This window comes from Medicago truncatula, chromosome 7, assembly GCF_003473485.1.
Source record: "Medicago truncatula cultivar Jemalong A17 chromosome 7, MtrunA17r5.0-ANR, whole genome shotgun sequence".
NCBI classification, from domain to species: domain Eukaryota; kingdom Viridiplantae; phylum Streptophyta; class Magnoliopsida; order Fabales; family Fabaceae; genus Medicago; species Medicago truncatula.
In genome coordinates this window covers 20,812,429-20,832,354 of record NC_053048.1, presented here as the reverse complement: position 1 = coordinate 20,832,354, position 19,926 = coordinate 20,812,429, and positions in this window count along the sequence as shown.

Here is a 19,926-nt window from a genome sequence, read left to right as displayed (position 1 = left end):
TATATATATATGATTTTTGGGTTATTTATGTGGTGTATTATTTTATTATAGGGTTTATTTAAAAATAATTAGATTAAGTATGAAATAATAATTATTTTGGTGTTTTGGGAATTAATAAGAGTTAATAGAAATTATGGGGAGTTAAGTGAAAATAGAAGGGAGTTACAATTAAGTGGGAAGTTAAGACAGAGAAGTTAGAAAACCAGTTTCACATAGAACAAGTTTTGGGAGAAAAGCAAGAGAGAACCAAGGAAGAACCAAGAGTTGATTTTTGCTGTGCATTCCTTCTGCAAATTTAAGGTAAGGGTGAGGTTTACTTCAGTAGTATAGGTTTTAATTTCTGATTTTGAGTTTAACAGGTTTTGGAGTGAAATTAAGGAATTGGGTATAAGTTGAATTAATGGTTTTTGGGGTAGATATTGTTGTTCTGATGTTAGAATTGGGTTCTGGTTGCATAGAAACATTCATTTTTCATCTGTAAACTAATTTGGGGAGTGATTTGAAGAAAAATGGGATTTTTGGGAAAAACCTGTATTCTGCCCGTACAGAAGTTCATCGCTCGCCTCGCGAGTAGCCTTGCTCGCCATGGCAAGGGAGCCACTTCATCGCTCGCCTCGCGAGCAGACCAACTCGCCATGGCGAGTAGCCCATATCAAAACTTGATTTTTGAAAAGTTGTTATAAGATGTTTTGGGAATGGTTTAAGGTACCTAGATGATATTAATGATGACTAGAACAAGTTTTAGGTTAAAAAGATGAATATGGAGCTTAGAATTGAGGTTTGAGTGAGAAAATGTCATTTTTCCCGAGAGCACCTAATTTTCACTCGCCTCGAGTTCGCATTGAACTCGCCATGGCGAGCAAGTGGTTTTGTGAACTCGCCATAGCGAGCAGATGTGCTCGAGAGGCGAGCTGTGCATTTTTTAGTGCTGTTTTACTTGCATGAATTGTAGTGATTGAGTGTTGTTGTTTAAGCATAGTTATATTTAGTTGTGCATATTTCTGGATGGCTGAATCTCTATTGGTTGTTGATTGTTGTTGAGGACTGAAATGTATGTTTTAACTATTAACCATACATGTTGTTTAAGTGGAGTCACAAGGAGTTTGTATGCGTGGTCAGTTGTATGTAGATATACACAAGTAGGTCCATTGCATATGCATAAACAGTGGAGAGGACTCATGTCCTGGAGCACTAGTTGCTCAATAGCGGTGAGGGCTTCGGTCCTGATGAATGCTTTAACCATTCGAAAGCGGTGAGGGCTTCGGTCCTGTCTGGTACCACATGCATATTTGCATATTTGAGGAGTCTAAGGTGTTGTCTTAGCAGTGTTTTTATGTCATTTGCATGAGTCTTAGTTGTTGGTTGTGGGTGCTACATTGATGATGATGATGTTGTTGATGAATATATAATTATATACATATTGTGATGGATGGATTTTGTTGATGTCTTTTGTTGCTTGTGAATTACATACTTATATTTGCAAGATGATATGCTTGTTGTTTAGGGTGTTAGATTCAATTGAAGATTTTAATATCTATATTTATTGTTGTGAATCTCACCCCTTCTGCTTGAAAATGTTGCCCTTCCTATGGGTAACTTGCAGGTGATCCTGAGTAGTCGGTGGTGGCTCAAGAGTCGTGTCTAGGGCTCTGATACGTGGGATGAGATTTATTATATTATATTATTGTTGTTTTCCCTTCCATGTATCAAATTTTGGAACTTGTTGATGTGGCCCTTGTTGGTTGACTTATTGATGATTAGGCTTAATGCCAAGATGATGTTGGAGACTTAAACCGTTGTTGTTGTTATTGGAATGCAAACTTTCTGCTGCATGATTTTGAAGTTATTAAACACATTGAATTAAATAGTTTTATTTTCTATTTAAGAAATTTTGAATTTGCAATGTAGCATGCCCGTTTGATGCTTAACTCTGATTAATATCTGTTATTTAATTACTTTTGGGTAACGGGGTGTTACAAGATGAGACTTTACAAGATGTTTGAAGCTTGAATGATTGAAATCGGACAAGAGAAGAAAGGAAGGAAGTGTTATCTTTAAAGAGATAATAAAGAGTATTGATGTGCACTAAGGAAACAAGAGCCTTAGAGATTGATCAATTTCAATTTGCAAGAGCTTCAAACAATCTTTGTTGTTTTCTTGTATGCTTTGCAATTTGTGCGGAGTTTGAATGTTTGATAAACAAACAGAGGAGGAAGAAGAAGTTATCTTTAAGATAACAGAGAGTATTGATTTGCACTAAGTAAATGAAAGCCTTAGAGATTGATCAATTTCAGTTTGCAAGAGCTTCACACAAAATCAAGTTGTTTTCTTGTATGCTTTGCAATGGTGCAAGTAATGCTGAGCCTTTGATCTCTATTTATAGAGTTTTTGGGCTCATATAGCCGTTGTAAGGTGACCAATGGTGTTATGCCATGGGCCCCACAAGCTTTTACTTGAAAATCTGGGTGAACATTCTGAACATCAGAATGTTGTTGTGTTCCCAGTATGAACATCAGAATGTTGTTGTGTTCTTCATCAGAATGTTTGATATTCATGATGTTCTTCATCTGGGTTCATCAAGGATGAATGTCTGATGAGTTTCTAGGTCCATCCACTACGTGACATTAGATTTGTTCAAGTTTTATCCTTCAAAAGTTACTTCTCCATATGCATCAAAAGTTGCTTGAAAAAGTAGGATAAAGTTGATTCAAATCTGTCTTGGATTTGGTGCAGGAGAGAGAGGATAGTGGATCTGCAATCTTCAGGCCCATGCTTCAAGGAGATTTTCTTGATTCATATAAGAGTACACGTTATCTCTGATGCAAGACGTAACGCCCACTTTCGTTTAATCGTTTATTTAATCGAGTTTAGGTGATTATATTATATTTATATAATATATGCATGATTTTGATATGTTTTAATGATTTGCGATGATTTTGGTGATTTGATTGATGACGTGATAAGTTATGAGTTTTGGAAAATTTGATAAGATTAAGGGATTTATTTTATTGTTAAATAGAATAAAGATTTGAAAATAATATAAAATATTTAGTTGAGGGCTGTTTTGATATTTTAGATAGTTTTGGGGGAGAAAGTGAGATAAGATAAGTAATTAAGAGGAGATATAAAAAGGTTAGACCTAGTTTTAGAAAAACATTGTTGTACGTACGTTTTTGGAGAAAAAGGGAGGAAAAGCCAAGAGAAGAGAAACCAAGAGAGAGGGCTGCGATTTCTTCATACAAGGTAAGGGTGAGACTAATAATTCAATAACGTTAATTGTTGTAATTCTGATGATTAATTGACAAAGTTAGGATTGATTTAGAAAAGTTTTGGATTGATGTAGAAACCGTCATATAACCTTAGAACATGTTTAGGATGGATTATGGAATCAAAATTTGGCTTTGAACCATGTTATTTGATGGATTTTCGAGAAAATCTGTATTCTGCCCGAGCTTCTGTTCATCGCTCGCCTTGGCGAGGGATGATCCTCGCCTCGCGAGTGATGAACTTCATCGCTCACCACGCGAGCCCCTTCCCTTCGCCTCGCGAGTTCCTTGGGTACCGCTCGCCACTGCGAGCAACCTTACTCGCCATAGCGAGCTAAGGCAGAGTGTATGTTAGATTTTGTGTTTCGACCTTTTTAGTTAGACCTTGAGTGCCTTTGAGTGCCTGAACATACCTAGTATTGATTAGGAATGAATGTAGGATCAGAGGGAACCCAGAACAACACTAGTTTGAGAGTTGAGTGGTACTCGCCGTGGCGAGTAAGAACTCTCGCCTCGCGAGCACAACTAGAATGAAGTTGCTTGTGTGTTTGTGCGATCTGTGTCGCACGTGTTGATCAAGAGTGAACCCCTAACTGGTAATGAGACCTAGTGATGTCGTTAAATGCAGTCTGTAGAGTTGTTTAAGATATGTTGATATTAATTGAACATGAACTAATGTATTGTATATTCATGCAAGATATGAAAGTTTGATAATGATGCAATTGATGTGCTATTGATATAATGATATCATCTTGTTATGTGACTTGTTTATGCTGCTTCCGTTATTTAACTAAGTGCATATGGTATATGATGAAGTTTAGCTCCAAATTATTGGATGCATGTTGATATGTTGATTACGATGTTTTGTTCATAAGAGTCCATGCATAGCATCTCATTGAGCTTAGTCCTCACCACGATTATTAGGAGCTTTGTCCTCCGCACGTTTTATAGGAGCTTTGTCCTCCGGACGATTAAAGTATATTAATACTTATGATGACGATTGGTACCACATGCATATAAGGAGTCTAAGAGCATTGTCACATTGTCATGATTAAGATGCCTTGTTGATAATGATTGAATATGTGATCACGTGATAAGTTTTTATCAATTATGTTATGTTGTTCATGATAATTGGATATATGATTACGTGATAACTGTTTAGCAATTATGCAATGTTGTTAAAGAAATGATTATGATGTTAATTTATGATTCGCAATTACATTGATTAATGTTATTTTGTTATGAAATCTCACCCCTTCTGCTTGAAAATGTTGCCCTTCGTATGGGTAACTTGCAGGTGATCGTGCTTAGTGTGCAGTTGCCGTCGTGAGTGGCCTTGCCTTTTCTGTGTCGTCTAGGTCGCTCTGATACGTAACGGGATAGGGTTTAATGTTATACATGCTTCATTCTCTTACGTGATTAATATGTTATTTTTATCATGTTATGGATTACGATATGAACTGTTTTGATGGGGCCTACGTGCCAAACTGATTTATGATTTCCGAACTAATATTCCGCTGCTATGTTAAGATATTATGTGAAAGTTAAATTATTATTTAACTGTTTTTGGATTACGTTTCTATGTGATATCCCGTTTATGGTTTTTACTCTGATAAATGTTTAAGAAATTTGTATATTAGGAAAACGGGGTGTTACAATAGGTATCAGAGCAGGTCAGTCCGTCCGGTCAAGCTGTTGCCCAAGCTGGGGGACAACAACCTAACGCAAATGCTGGTGCGAATGCTGAAGCTAGGATGTTGGAGACGTTCATGAAGAAGAACACTCCAACTTTCAAAGGACGTTATGACCCTGATGGAGCCCAGACGTGGCTTAAGGAGATTGAGAGGATTTTCCGGGTTATGCAGTGCACTGAGGATCAGAAAGTGCGGTTTGGTACTCATCAGCTAGCCGAGGAAGCTGATGACTGGTGGGTTGCTCTTCTGCCTACCCTTGGGCAGGAGGGAGCTGTTGTGACTTAGGCTGTTTTCAGGAGAGAGTTCCTAAGAAGATACTTTCCGGAAGATGTTCGCGGGAAGAAGGAGATCGAGTTCCTTGAGTTGAAGCAAGGAAATATGTATGTGACAGAGTATGCTGCCAAGTTCGTGGAGCTGGCGAAGTTCTACCCGCACTATACTGCTGAGAATGCTGAGTTCTCGAAATGCATCAAGTTCGAGAACGGTTTGAGGCCCGACATCAAGAGGGCGATTGGGTACCAACAGTTGAGAGTTTTTCCGGATTTGGTTAATAGCTGCAGGATCTATGAAGAGGATACGAAGGCTCACTAGAAGGTAGTGAATGAGAGGAAGGGCAAGGGACAGCAGAGTCGTCCTAAGCCGTACAGTGCCCCCGCTGATAAAGGGAAACAGAAGATGGTCGATGATAGGCGGCCTAGGAAGAAGGATGCTGCAGAGATTGTGTGTTTCAATTGTGGTGGGAAAGGCCACAAAAGCAATGTCTGCCCTGAAGAAATCAAGAAGTGTGTTCGGTGTGGCAAGAAAGGTCATATTGTAGCTGAATGCAAGCGTACGGACATTGTGTGTTTTAACTGTAATGGAGAGGGTCACATTAGTTCACAGTGTACTCAGCCTAAGAGGGCTCCGACTACTGGTAGAGTCTTTGCTTTGACTGGTACTCAGACGGAGAACGAGGATCGCTTGATCAGAGGTACTTGCTATATTAATAATACTCCTTTAGTTGCTATTATTGATACTGGTGCTACGCATTGCTTTATTGCTTTCGATTGTGTTTCTGCTTTGGGCCTTGATTTGTCTGATATGAATGGAGAGATGGTTGTCGAAACTCCAGCTAAGGGTTCGGTGACTACTTCTCTCGTATGTTTGAAATGTCCTTTGTCTATGTTTGGTCGCGATTTTGAAATGGATTTAGTTTTTCTACCCTTGAGTGGTATGGATGTGATTCTGGGTATGAACTAGTTAGAGTACAACCACGTTCTCATCAATTGTTTTAGCAAGTCAGTGCATTTCTCTTTCATCGAAGAGGAAAGTGGTGCAGACTTTTTATCTACTAAGCAGCTGAAGCAACTGGAACGCGATGGTATCTTGATGTTTTCATTGATGGCTTCTTTATCTGTTGAGAATCAAGCAGTGATTGATAGGCTACCGGTGGTGTGTGAATTTCCTGAAGTTTTTCCAGATGAGATTCTTGATGTGCCTCTAGAGAGAGAAGTCGAGTTTTCTATTGATCTTGTTCCTAGAACGAAGCCGGTCTCGATGGCACCTTATTGTATGTCTGCTTCCGAGTTATCTGAGGTGAAGAAACAGTTGGAGGACTTGCTTGAGAAGAAGTTTGTTAGACCAAGTGTTTCACCTTGGGGAGCGCCGGTTTTGTTGGTAAAGAAGAAAGATGGTAGTATGAGGCTATGTATTGATTATCGACAGTTGAACAAGGTAACAATCAAGAATAGGTATCCATTTCCGAGAATTGATGATTTGATGGATTAGTTAGTGGGTGCACGTGTTTTTAGCAAGATTGATTTGAGGTCAGGTTATCACCAGATTAAAGTAAAAGATGAAGATATGCAGAAGACGGCTTTCAGGACGCGTTATGGTCACTATGAATATAAAGTTATGCCTTTTGGTGTTACCAATGCACCTGGCGTGTTTATGGAGTATATGAATCGCATCTTCCATGCATTTTTGGATCGGTTTGTGGTTGTGTTTATCGACGACATTTTGATTTACTCCAAGACTGAAGAAGAACATGCTGAGCATCTGAAGATTGTTTTGCAAGTGTTGAAAGAGAAGAAACTTTATGGTAAATTGTCTAAGTGTGAATTCTGGTTGAAAGAAGTGAGTTTTCTTGGCCATGTTATTTCTGGTGATGGTATTGCAGTGTATCCGTCTAAAGTTGAAGCGGTATCACAGTGGGAGACTCCTAAGTCAGTTACTGAGATTAGAAGTTTCTTGGGTTTAGCTGGTTACTACAGAAGATTTATTGAAGGGTTTTCCAAGTTAGCTCTTCCGCTTACGCAGTTGACTTGTAAAGGTAAAACTTTCGTGTGGGACGTCCATTGTGAGACAAGTTTCGGTGAATTGAAGAAACAATTGACGACTGCTCCAGTTTTGATTTTGCCGAATACTCCTAAAGGGAACGACGCAATTTGGGTTATTGTTGATAGGTTGACGAAGTCGGCTCATTTTCTACCGATCAATATTAGTTTCCCTATTGCCCAGTTGGCAGAGATTTATATCAAGGAGATCGTGAGGTTGCATGGTGTTCCTTCGAGCATTGTGTCAGATAGAGATCCAAGATTTACTTCTAGATTTTCGAAAAGTTTGCAAGAGGCTTTGGGTTCGAAGTTGAGGTTGAGTTCGGCGTATCATCCGCAAACAGATGGTCAGTCAGAGAGGACAATTTAGTCGCTAGAGGATTTGTTGAGGATTTGTGTTCTTGAGCAAGGAGGAACTTGGGATGGTCATCTTCCGTTGATCGAGTTCACATACAATAATAATTATCATTCAAGTATTGGAATGGCACCTTTCGAGGCTTTATATGGTCGGAGATGCAGAACTCCGTTGTGCTGGTTTGAGTCAGGTGAAAGAGTGGTCTTGGGACCAGAGATTGTTCAGTAGACTACTGAGAAAGTTCAGATGATTCAAGAGTCGACAAAAGAGTTACCATGATAAGCGCTGAAAAGATCTTGAGTTTCAGGAAGGAGACCACGTATTTTTGAGAGTCACTCCTATGACTGGTGTAGGACGTGCATTGAAGTCAAAGAAGTTGACCCCGAAGTTCATTGGTCCGTATCAGATATTGGAAAGAGTTGGAACGGTGGCTTACCGAGTGGGTTTACCACCGCATCTTTCGAATTTGCACAACGTTTTCCATGTGTCGCAACTTCGAAAGTATGTTCCGGATCCATCTCATGTAATCCAAAGTGACGATGTGCAAGTTAGAGACAACTTACGGTAGAGACTTTACCGGTGAGGATTGATGATCGTAAAGTGAAGACGTTGAGAGGCAAGGAGATACCTCTCGTGAGAGTCGTTTGGACGGGAGCGACTGGTGAAAGCTTGACATGGGAGCTTGAGAGTAAGATGCTGGAGTCTTATCCAGAGTTGCTTGCTTGAGGTAAATTTTCGAGGACGAAAATATTTTAAGTGGGGGAGAGTTGTAACGCCCACTTTCGTTTAATCGTTTATTTAATCGAGTTTAGGTGATTATATTATATTTATATAATATATGCATGATTTTGATATGTTTTGATGATTTGCGATGATTTTGGTGATTTGATTGATGACGTGATAAGTTATGAGTTTTGGAAGATTTGATAAGATTAAGGGATTTATTTTATTGTTAAATAGAATAATGATTTGAAAATAATATAAAATATTTAGTTGAGGGCTGTTTTGATATTTTAGATAGTTTTGGGGGAGAAAGTGAGATAAGATAAGTAATTAAGAGGAGATATAAAAAGGTTAGACCTAGTTTTAGAAAAACATTTTTGTACGTACGTTTTTGGAGAAAAAGGGAGGAAAAGCCAAGAGAAGAGAAACCAAGAGAGAGGGCTGCGATTTCTTCATACAAGGTAAGGGTGAGACTAATAATTCAATAACGTTGATTGTTGTAATTCTGATGATTAATTGACAAAGTTAGGATTGATTTAGAAAAGTTTTGGAATTAGGTCAAAACCCTAAAAATTGATGATCAAACGGTAAAACTTGATTAGATTGATGTAGAAACCGTCCTATAACCTTAGAACATGTTTATGATGGATTATGGAATCAAAATTAGGCTTTGAACCATGTTATTTGATGGATTTTCGAGAAAACCCGTATTCTGCCCGAGCTTCTGTTCATCGCTCGCCACGCGAGCCCCTTCCCTTCGCCTCACGAGTTCCTTGGGTACCGCTCGCCACTGCGAGCAACCTTACTCGCCATAGCGAGCTAAGGCAGAGTGTATGTTAGATTTTGTGTTTCGACCTTTTTAGTTGGACCTTGAGTGCCTTTGAGTGCCTGAACATACCTAGTATTGATTAGGAATGAATGTAGGATCAGAGGGAACCCAGAACAACACTAGTTTGGGAGTTGAGTGGTACTCGCCGTGGCGAGTAAGAACTCTCGCCTCGCGAGCACAACCAGAATGAAGTTGCTTGTGTGTTTGTGCGATCTGTGTCGCACGTGTTGATCAAGAGTGAACCCCTAACTGGTAATGAGACCTAGTGATGTCGTTAAATGCAATCTGTAGAGTTGTTTAAGATATGTTGATATTATTTGAACATGAACTAATGTATTGTATATTCATGCAAGATATGTGTAACGCCCACTTTCGTTTAATCGTTATTTAATCGAGTTTAGGCAATTATATTATAATTATATAATATATGCGTGATTTTGTTATGTTTTGGTGATTCACGATGAATTTAGTGATTTGATTGATGACGTGATAAGTTATGAGTTTTGGAGGAGTTGATTATGATATGAGATTTATTTTATTGTTAAATAGAATAAAGATTTGAAAATAATATAAAATATTTAGTTGAGGGCTGTTTTGATATTTTAGATAGTGTTGGGGGAGAAAGTGAGATAAGATAAGTATTTTAAGAGGAGATATAAAAGGTTAGACCTAGTTTAGAAAAACATAACGTACGTACGACTGTTTTTGGAGAAAAGGGAGAAAAAGTCAAGAGAAGAGGAACCTAGAGTGAGGGCTGCGATTTCTTCATACAAGGTAAGGGTGAGACTAATAATTCAATAATGTTATTTGCTGTAATTCTGATGATTAGTTGACAAAGTTAGGATTGATTTAGAGAAGTTTTGGAATTAGGTCAAAACCCTAAAAATTGATGATCAAACGGTAAAACTTGTTAGATTGATGTAGAAACCGTCCTTTAACCTTAGAACATGTTTAGGATGGATTATGGAATCAAAATTAGGCTTTGAACCATGTTGTGTGATGGATTTTTGAGAAAAACCCTAGTCTGCCCGAGCTTCTGTTCATCGCTCGCCACGGCGAGCGATGATCCTCGCCTCGCGAGTGATGAACTTCATCGCTCGCCACGCGAGCCCTTTCCTTTCGCCTCGCGAGTTGTTTGGTTCAACTAGCCATGGCGAGCAATCCCCTTCGCCTCGCGAGTTGTGTGATGCAGCTCGCCACTGCGAGCCACCTTACTCGCCATAGAGAGCTAAGGCAGAGTGCATGTTAGATTTCGTGTTTCGACCTTTTTAGTTGAATCTTGTATGCCTTTGAGTACCTGAACATACCTAGTATTGATTAGGAATGAATGTAGGATCAGAGGGAACCCAGAACAACCTTAGTTTGGGAGTTGAGTGGTACTCGCCATGGCGAGTAAGTACTCTCGCCTCGCGAGTACAACCAGAATGAACTTGTTTGTGTGTTTGTGCGATCTGCGTCGCACTTGTTGATCAAGAGTGAACCCCTAACTGGTAATGAGACCTAGTGATGTTATTAAATGCAGTCTGTAGAGTTGCCTAAGTCATGATAATATTAATTGAACGTGAGCTAATGTAATGTATATTTATGCAAGATGTTAAGATTTGATAATGATACAATTTATGTGCTATTGATATAATGATATCATCTTGTTATGTGACCTGTTTATGCTGCTTCCGTTATTTAACTAAGTGCATCAGTATATGATGAAGTTTAGCTCCAAATTATTGGATGCATGTTGATAACTTGATTACGATGTTTTGTGTCCATGCATAGCATATCATTGAGCTTAGTCCTCACCACGAATATTAGGATCTTTGTCCTCCGCACGTTTTATAGGAGCTTTGTCCTCCGCACGATTAAAGTATATTAATACTTATGATGACGATTGGTACCACATGCATATAAGGAGTCTAGGAGCATTGTCACATTGTCATGGTTAAGATGCCTTGTTGATAATGAATGAATATGTGATTACGTGATAAGTGTTTATTGATTATGTTACGTTGTTCATAATGAATTGGATATATGATTACGTGATAACTGTTTAGCATTTATGCAAAGTTAATAATGGAATGATTATGATGTTAATTTATGATTCGCAATTACATTGATTAATGTTATTTTATTATGAAATCTCACCCCTTCTGCTTGAAAATGTTGCCCTTCGTATGGGTAACTTGCAGGTGATCGTGCTTAGTGTGCAGTTGCCGTCGTGAGTGGCCTTGCCTTCAGTGTGTCGTCTAGGTTGCTCTGATACGTAACGGGATGGGGTTTTATGCTATAACATGCTTCATTCTCTTACGTGAACTGCCATGAATATTTACTGTTTTGATTAACTCTTTTGAGATACTTGTTGGGCCTGCGTGCCAAAAACGTTTCATGAATTATGGTTAAGATTTTCCGCTGCAATGTTTAAGATATTGGTTAAATTATTATTTAACTGTTGGACTACGTTATATGTGATATCCCGTTGTTTGATGTTTACTCTGATAAATGTTATGTTTTTAAAGAAATTTTGATATTGGGAAAACGGGGTGTTACAATTGGTATCAGAGCAGGTCGATCCGTTCGGTCAATTAGAGAGTTGTGTCGAGTCTTAGTAATATTTATATTACTATTTTATGTTGTTGTTGCTACTTTTGTAGAATCTCGGAAATGGCTGGAAGAAACGATGATGCGTTAGCTGCTGCTCTACAAGCTGTTGCCCAAGCTATGGGACAACAACCTAACGTGAATGCCGGTGCGAATGCTGAAGCTAGGATGTTGGAGACGTTCATGAAGAAGAACCCTCCGACTTTCAAAGGACGTTATGACCCTGATGGAGCCCAGACGTGGCTTAAGGAGATTGAGAGGATTTTCCGGGTTATGCAGTGCACGGAGGATCAGAAAGTGCGGTTTGGTACTCATCAGCTAGCCGAGGAAGCTGATGACTGGTGGGTTGCTCTTCTGCCTACCCTTGGGCAGGAGGGAGCTATTGTGACTTGGGCTGTTTTCAGGAGATAGTTCCTGAGAAGATACTTTCCGGAAGATGTTCGCGAGAAGAAAGAGATCGAATTCCTTGAGCTGAAGCAAGGAAATATGTCCGTGACAGAGTATGCTACCATGTTCGTGGAGCTGTCTAAGTTCTATCCGCACTATACTGCTGAGAATGCTGAGTTCTCGAGATGTATCAAGTTCGAGAATGGTCTGAGGCCCGACATCAAGAGGGCGATTGGGTATCAACAGCTGAGAGTTTTTCCAGATTTGGTTAACAGCTGCAGGATCTACGAAGAGGATACCAAGGCTCACTACAAGGTAGTGAATGAAAGGAAGGGCAAGGGACAGCAGGGTCGTCCTAAGCCGTACAGTGCCCCCGCTGACAAAGGTAAACAGAAGATGGTCGATGTTAGGCGGCCTAAGAAGAAGGATGCAGCAGAGATTGTGTGCTTCAATTGTGGTGAGAAAGGCCACAAGAGCAACGCCTGCCCTAAGGAAATCAAGAAGTGTGTCCGGTGTGGTAAGAAAGGTCATGTTGTAGCTGATTGCAATCGTACAGACATTGTGTGCTTTAATTGCAATGGAGAGGGTCACATTAGTTCACAGTGTACTCAGCCTAAGAGGGCGCCGACTACTGGTAGGGTTTTCGCTTTGACTGGGACTCAGACAGAGAATGACGATCGTTTGATCAGAGGTACTTGCTATATTAATAATACTCCTTTAGTTGCTATTATTGATACCGGTGCTACGCATTGTTTTATTGCTTTCGATTGTGTTTCTGCTTTGTGTCTTGAGTTGTCTGATATGAATGGAGGGATGGTTGTCGAAACTCCGGCTAAGGGTTCGGTGACTACTTTTCTCGTATGTTGAAATGTCCTTTGTCTATGTTTGGTCGTGATTTTGAAATGGATTTAGTTTGTCTACCTTTGAGTGGTATGGATGTGATTTTGGGTATGAACTTGTTAGAGTACAACCACGTTCTTATTAATTGTTTTAGCAAGTCAGTACATTTCTCTTCCGTCGAAGAGGAAAGTGGTGTAGAGTTTTTATCTACTAAGCAGCTGAAGCAACTGGAACGCGATGGTATTATGATGTATTCTTTGATGGCTTCTTTATCTGTTGAGAATCAAGCGGTGATTGATAGGCTACCGGTGGTGTGTGAATTTCCTGAAGTTTTTCCAGATGAGATTCCTAATGTGCCTCCAGAGAGAGAAGTCGAGTTTTCTATTGATCTTGTTCCTGGGACGAAGCCGGTCTCGATGGCACCTTATCGTATGTCTGCTTCAGAGTTATCTGAGTTGAAGAAACAGTTGGAGGACTTACTTGAAAAGAAGTTTGTTAGACCAAGTGTTTCACCTTGGGGAGCGCCGGTTTTGCTAGTAAAGAAGAAAGATGGTAGTATGCGGTTGTGTATTGATTATCGGCAGTTGAACAAGGTAACTATCAAGAATAGGTATCCACTTCCGAGAATTGATGATTTGATGGATCAGTTAGTAGGTGCACAAGTTTTCAGCAAGATTGATTTGAGATCAGGTTATCACCAGATTAAAGTAAAAGATGAGGATATGCAGAAGACAGCTTTCAGAACGCGTTATGGTCACTATGAATATAAAGTTATGCCTTTCGGTGTGACCAATGCACCTGGAGTGTTTATGGAGTATATGAATCGCATCTTCCATGCATTTTTGGATCGGTTCGTAGTTGTGTTCATCGACGATATCTTGATTTACTCCAAGACTGAAGAAGAACATGCCGAGCATCTGAAGATTGTCTTACAAGTGTTGAAAGAGAAGAAACTTTATGCTAAATTGTCTAAGTGTGAATTCTGGTTGAATGAAGTGAGTTTCCTTGGCCATGTTATTTCCAGAGATGGTATTGCTGTGGATCCGTCTAAAGTCGAAGCTGTATCGCAATGGGATACTCCTAAGTCCGTTACTGAAATTAGAAGCTTTTTGGGTTTAGCTAGTTACTACAGAAGATTTATTGAAGGATTTTCCAAGTTAGCTCTTCCGCTTACACAGTTGACTTGTAAAGGTAAAACTTTTGTGTGGGACGTCCATTGTGAGAGGAGTTTCGGTGAATTGAAGAAACGTTTGAGGACTGCTCCAGTTTTGATTTTGCCGAAGTCCGATGAACCTTTTGTGGTGTATTGTGATGCGTCCAAGTTGGGTTTAGGAGGTGTGCTTATGCAAGAAGGTAAAGTGGTAGCTTATGCCTCAAGACAGTTGAGAGTTCATGAGAAGAATTATCCTACGCATGATCTTGAGTTGGCGGCTGTAGTCTTTGTATTGAAGATATGGAGACATTACTTGTATGGTTCGAGGTTTGAGGTGTTTAGTGATCACAAAAGTTTGAAGTATTTGTTCGATCAGAAGGAATTGAATATGAGGCAGCGAAGATGGCTAGAGTTGCTAAAGGATTACGACTTTGGTTTGAATTATCATCCGGGTAAAGCTAATGTTGTTGCAGATGCCTTGAGTAGGAAGACATTGCATATGTCCGCCATGATGGTCAGAGAGTTCGAGTTACTTGAACAGTTCAGAGATATGAGTTTGGTTTGCGAATGGTCACCTCAGAGTGTGAAACTGGGTATGCTGAAGATTGATAGTGAATTCCTGAAAAGTATCAAGGAAGCGCAGAAAGTTGATGTCAAGTTTGTGGACTTGTTGGTTGCTAGAGATCAGACTGAAGACAGTGATTTTAAAATCGATGATCAAGGTGTGTTGAGATTCCGAGGAAGAATTTGTATCCTAGACAATGAAGAGATTAAGAAGATGATTCTTGAAGAGAGTCATAGAAGTAGCTTGAGTATTCATCCGGGAGCTACGAAGATGTATCATGATTTAAAGAAGATTTTCTGGTGGTCTGGTTTGAAACGAGATGTGGCACAGTTTGTGTATTCCTGTTTAGTCTGTCAGAAGTCGAAAGTTGAGCATCAGAAACCTGCTGGAATGATGGTACCTTTAGACGTGCCAGAATGGAAATGGGATAGTATATCCATGGATTTTGTGACGAGTCTGCCAAATACTCCGAGAGGGAGCGACGCAATTTAGGTTAGTGTTGATAGATTGACGAAGTCAGCTCATTTCCTACCTATTAATATTAGTTTCCCTATTGCCCAGTTGGCAGAGATTTATATCAAGGAGATTGTGAAGTTGCATGGTGTTCCTTCGAGCATTGTGTCAGATAGAGATCCAAGATTTACTTCTTGATTTTGGAAAAGTTTGCAAGAGGCTTTGGGTTCGAAGTTGAGGTTGAGTTCGGCGTATCATCCACAAACAGATGGTCAGTCGGAGAGGACAATTCAGTCGCTAGAGGATTTGTTGAGAATTTTTGTTCTTGAACAAGGAGGAACTTGGGACAGTCATCTTCCGTTGATCGAGTTCACTTATAATAATAGTTATCATTCTAGTATTGGAATGGCACCGTTCGAGGCTTTGTATGGTCGGAGATGCAGAACTCCGTTGTGTTGGTTTGAATCAGGAGAAAGAGTGGTCTTAGGACCAGAGATTGTTCAGCAAACTACTGAGAAAGTTCAGATGATCCAAGAGAAAATGAAGGCGTCGCAGAGTCGACAAAAGAGTTATCATGATAAGCGTAGAAAAGATCTTGAATTTCAGGAAGGAGACCACGTGTTTTTGAGAGTCACTCCTATGACTGGTGTAGGACGTGCTTTGAAGTCAAAGAAGTTGACCCCGAAGTTCATTGGTCCGTATCAGATATTGGAAAGAGTTGGAACGGTGGCTTACCGAGTGGGTTTACCGCCGCATCTTTCGAATTTGCACAACGTTTTCCATGTGTCGCAACTTCGAAAGTATGTTCCGGATCCATCTCATGTAATCCAAAGTGACGATGTGCAAGTTAGAGACAACCTTACGGTAGAAACTTTACCGTTGAGGATTGATGATCGTAAAGTGAAGACGTTGAGGGGCAAGGAGATACCTCTCGTGAGAGTCGTTTGGACGGGAGCGACTGGTGAAAGCTTGACGTGGGAGCTTGAGAGTAAGATGCTGGAGTCTTATCCAGAGTTGTTTGCTTGAGGTAAATTTTCGAGGACGAAAATCTTTTAAGTGGGGGAGAGTTGTAACGCCCACTTTCGTTTAATCGTTATTTAATCGAGTTTAGGCAATTATATTATAATTATATAATATATGCGTGATTTTGTTATGTTTTGGTGATTCACGATGAATTTAGTGATTTGATTGATGACGTGATAAGTTATGAGTTTTGGAGGATTTGATTATGATATGAGATTTATTTTATTGTTAAATAGAATAAAGATTTGAAAATAATATAAAATATTTAGTTGAAGGCTGTTTTGATATTTTAGATAGTGTTGGGGGAGAAAGTGAGATAAGATAAGTATTTTAAGAGGAGATATAAAAGGTTAGACCTAGTTTAGAAAAACATAACGTACGTACGACTGTTTTTGGAGAAGAGGGAGAAAAAGCCAAGAGAAGAGGAACCTAGAGTGAGGGCTGCGATTTCTTCATACAAGGTAAGGGTGAGACTAATAATTCAATAATGTTATTTGCTGTAATTCTAATGATTAGTTGACAAAGTTAGGATTGATTTAGAGAAGTTTTGGAATTAGGTCAAAACCCTAAAAATTGATGATCAAACGGTAAAACTTGTTAGATTGATGTAGAAACCGTCCTTTAACCTTAGAACATGTTTAGGATGGATTATGGAATCAAAATTAGGCTTTGAACCATGTTGTGTGATGGATTTTTGAGAAAAACCCTAGTCTGCCCGAGCTTCTGTTCATCGCTCGCCACGGCGAGCGATGATCCTCGCCTCGCGAGTGATGAACTTCATCGCTCGCCACGCGAGCCCTTTCCTTTCGCCTCGCGAGTTGTTTGGTTCAACTAGCCATGGCGAGCAATCCCCTTCGCCTCGCGAGTTGTGTGATGCAGCTCGCCACTGCGAGCCACCTTACTCGCCATAGCGAGCTAAGGTAGAGTGCATGTTAGATTTCGTGTTTCGACCTTTTTAGTTGAATCTTGTATGCCTTTGAGTACCTGAACATACCTAGTATTGATTAGGAATGAATGTAGGATCAGAGGGAACCCAGAACAACCTTAGTTTGGGAGTTGAGTGGTACTCGCCATGGCGAGTAAGTACTCTCGCCTCGCGAGTACAACCAGAATGAACTTGTTTGTGTGTTTGTGCGATCTGCGTCGCACTTGTTGATCAAGAGTGAACCCCTAACTGGTAATGAGACCTAGTGATGTTATTAAATGCAGTCTGTAGAGTTGCCTAAGTCATGATAATATTAATTGAACCTGAGCTAATGTAATGTATATTTATGCAAGATGTGAAGATTTGATAATGATACAATTTATGTGCTATTGATATAATGATATCATCTTGTTATGTGACCTGTTTATGCTGCTTCCGTTATTTAACTAAGTGCATCAGTATATGATGAAGTTTAGCTCCAAATTATTGGATGCATGTTGATAAGTTGATTACGATGTTTTGTGTCCATGCATAGCATATCATTGAGCTTAGTCCTCACCACGAATATTAGGATCTTTGTCCTCCGCACGTTTTATAGGAGCTTTGTCCTCCGCACGATTAAAGTATATTAATACTTATGATGACGATTGGTACCACATGCATATAAGGAGTCTAGGAGCATTGTCACATTGTCATGGTTAAGATGCCTTGTTGATAATGAATGAATATGTGATTACGTGATAAGTGTTTATTGATTATGTTACGTTGTTCATAATGAATTGGATATATGATTACGTGATAACTGTTTAGCATTTATGCAAAGTTAATAATGGAATGATTATGATGTTAATTTATGATTCGCAATTACATTGATTAATGTTATTTTATTATGAAATCTCACCCCTTCTGCTTGAAAATGTTGCCCTTCGTATGGGTAACTTGCAGGTGATCGTGCTTAGTGTGCAGTTGCCGTCGTGAGTGGCCTTGCCTTCACTGTGTCGTCTAGGTCGCTCTGATACGTAACGGGATGGGGTTTTATGCTATAACATGCTTCATTCTCTTACGTGAACTGCCATGAATATTTACTGTTTTGATTAACTCTTTTGAGATACTTGTTGGGCCTGCGTGCCAAAAACGTTTCATGAATTATGGTTAAGATTTTCCGCTGCAATGTTTAAGATATTGGTTAAATTATTATTTAACTGTTGGACTACGTTATATGTGATATCCCGTTGTTTGATGTTTACTCTGATAAATGTTATGTTTTTAAAGAAATTTTGATATTGGGAAAACGGGGTGTTACAATATGAAAGTTTGATTATGATGCAATTGATGTGCTATTGATATAATGATATCATCTTGTTATGTGACTTGTTTATGCTGCTTCCGTTATTTAACTAAGTGCATATGGTATATGATGAAGTTTAGCTCCAAATTATTGGATGCATGTTGATATGTTGATTACGATGTTTTGTTCATAAGAGTCCATGCATAGCATCTTATTGAGCTTAGTCCTCACCACGATTATTAGGAGCTTTGTCCTCCGCACGTTTTATAGGAGCTTTGTCCTCCGCACGATTAAAGTATATTAATACTTATGATGACGATTGGTACCACATGCATATAAGGAGTCTAAGAGCATTGTCACATTGTCATGATTAAGATGTCTTGTTGATAATGATTGAATATGTGATTACGTGATAAGTGTTTATCAATTATGTTATGTTGTTCATGATAATTGGATATATGATTACGTGATAACTGTTTAGCAATTATGCAATGTTGTTAAAGAAATGATTATGATGTTAATTTATGATTCGCAATTACATTGATTAATGTTATTTTGTTATGAAATCTCACCCCTTCTGCTTGAAAATGTTGCCCTTCGTATGAGTAACTTGCAGGTGATCGTGCTTAGTGTGCAGTTGCCGTCGTGAGTGGCCTTGCCTTCTCTGTGTCGTCTAGGTCGCTCTGATACGTAACGGGATGGGGTTTAATGTTATACATGCTTCATTCTCTTACGTGATTAATATGTTATTTTTATCATGTTATGGATTACGATATGAACTGTTTTGATGGGGCCTACGTGCCAAACTGATTTATGATTTCCGAACTAATATTCCGCTGCTATGTGAAAGTTAAATTATTATTTAACTGTTTTTGGATTACGTTTCTATGTGATATCCCGTTTATGGTTTTTACTCTGATAAATGTTTAAGAAATTTGTATATTGGGAAAACGGGGTGTTACACAAGATCTCCTTTTGCTAGCTTTTCCATCATTCCACCAACTACACTGTTCATGGCTGGAAGCATGTGCAGAAGTGAACATTCTGATCTCAGAATGTTCCATTTGTTCTTACTTTAGGTTGATTTGTAAGACTTAACTTTTAATGTAATCAAACCTAATAGTAAGATACCACTGAAGTGCAGTGAATGCATCATCTAGGACAATATTCTCTTTGGAATATTCCTAGTACTTTAATGTTCATAGTCTTGGATGAACATTAAAGATCCTTTTGACATAGTTCCTTGTCCATGCCTTTATTTGTTGATAGATCCATGCAGATGTACTTTTTTGGACCTTTTATTCATGTCAAATGTACTTGCATGTTCTTCATGTTCTTGATGAATCTGGGTTGCTTATGAACAACCTTCTGAACTATCATCAGAACGTTCTGATCAACTCTCTGATCAACATTCTGAACTAACTTTCTGAACTTCAGAATTAGTTCATGGATTCAATGTCCTTTGGATTTATGCATCTTGGTATGATTCAAACCTTGTTCCTGTCTTAGTGAAAACAC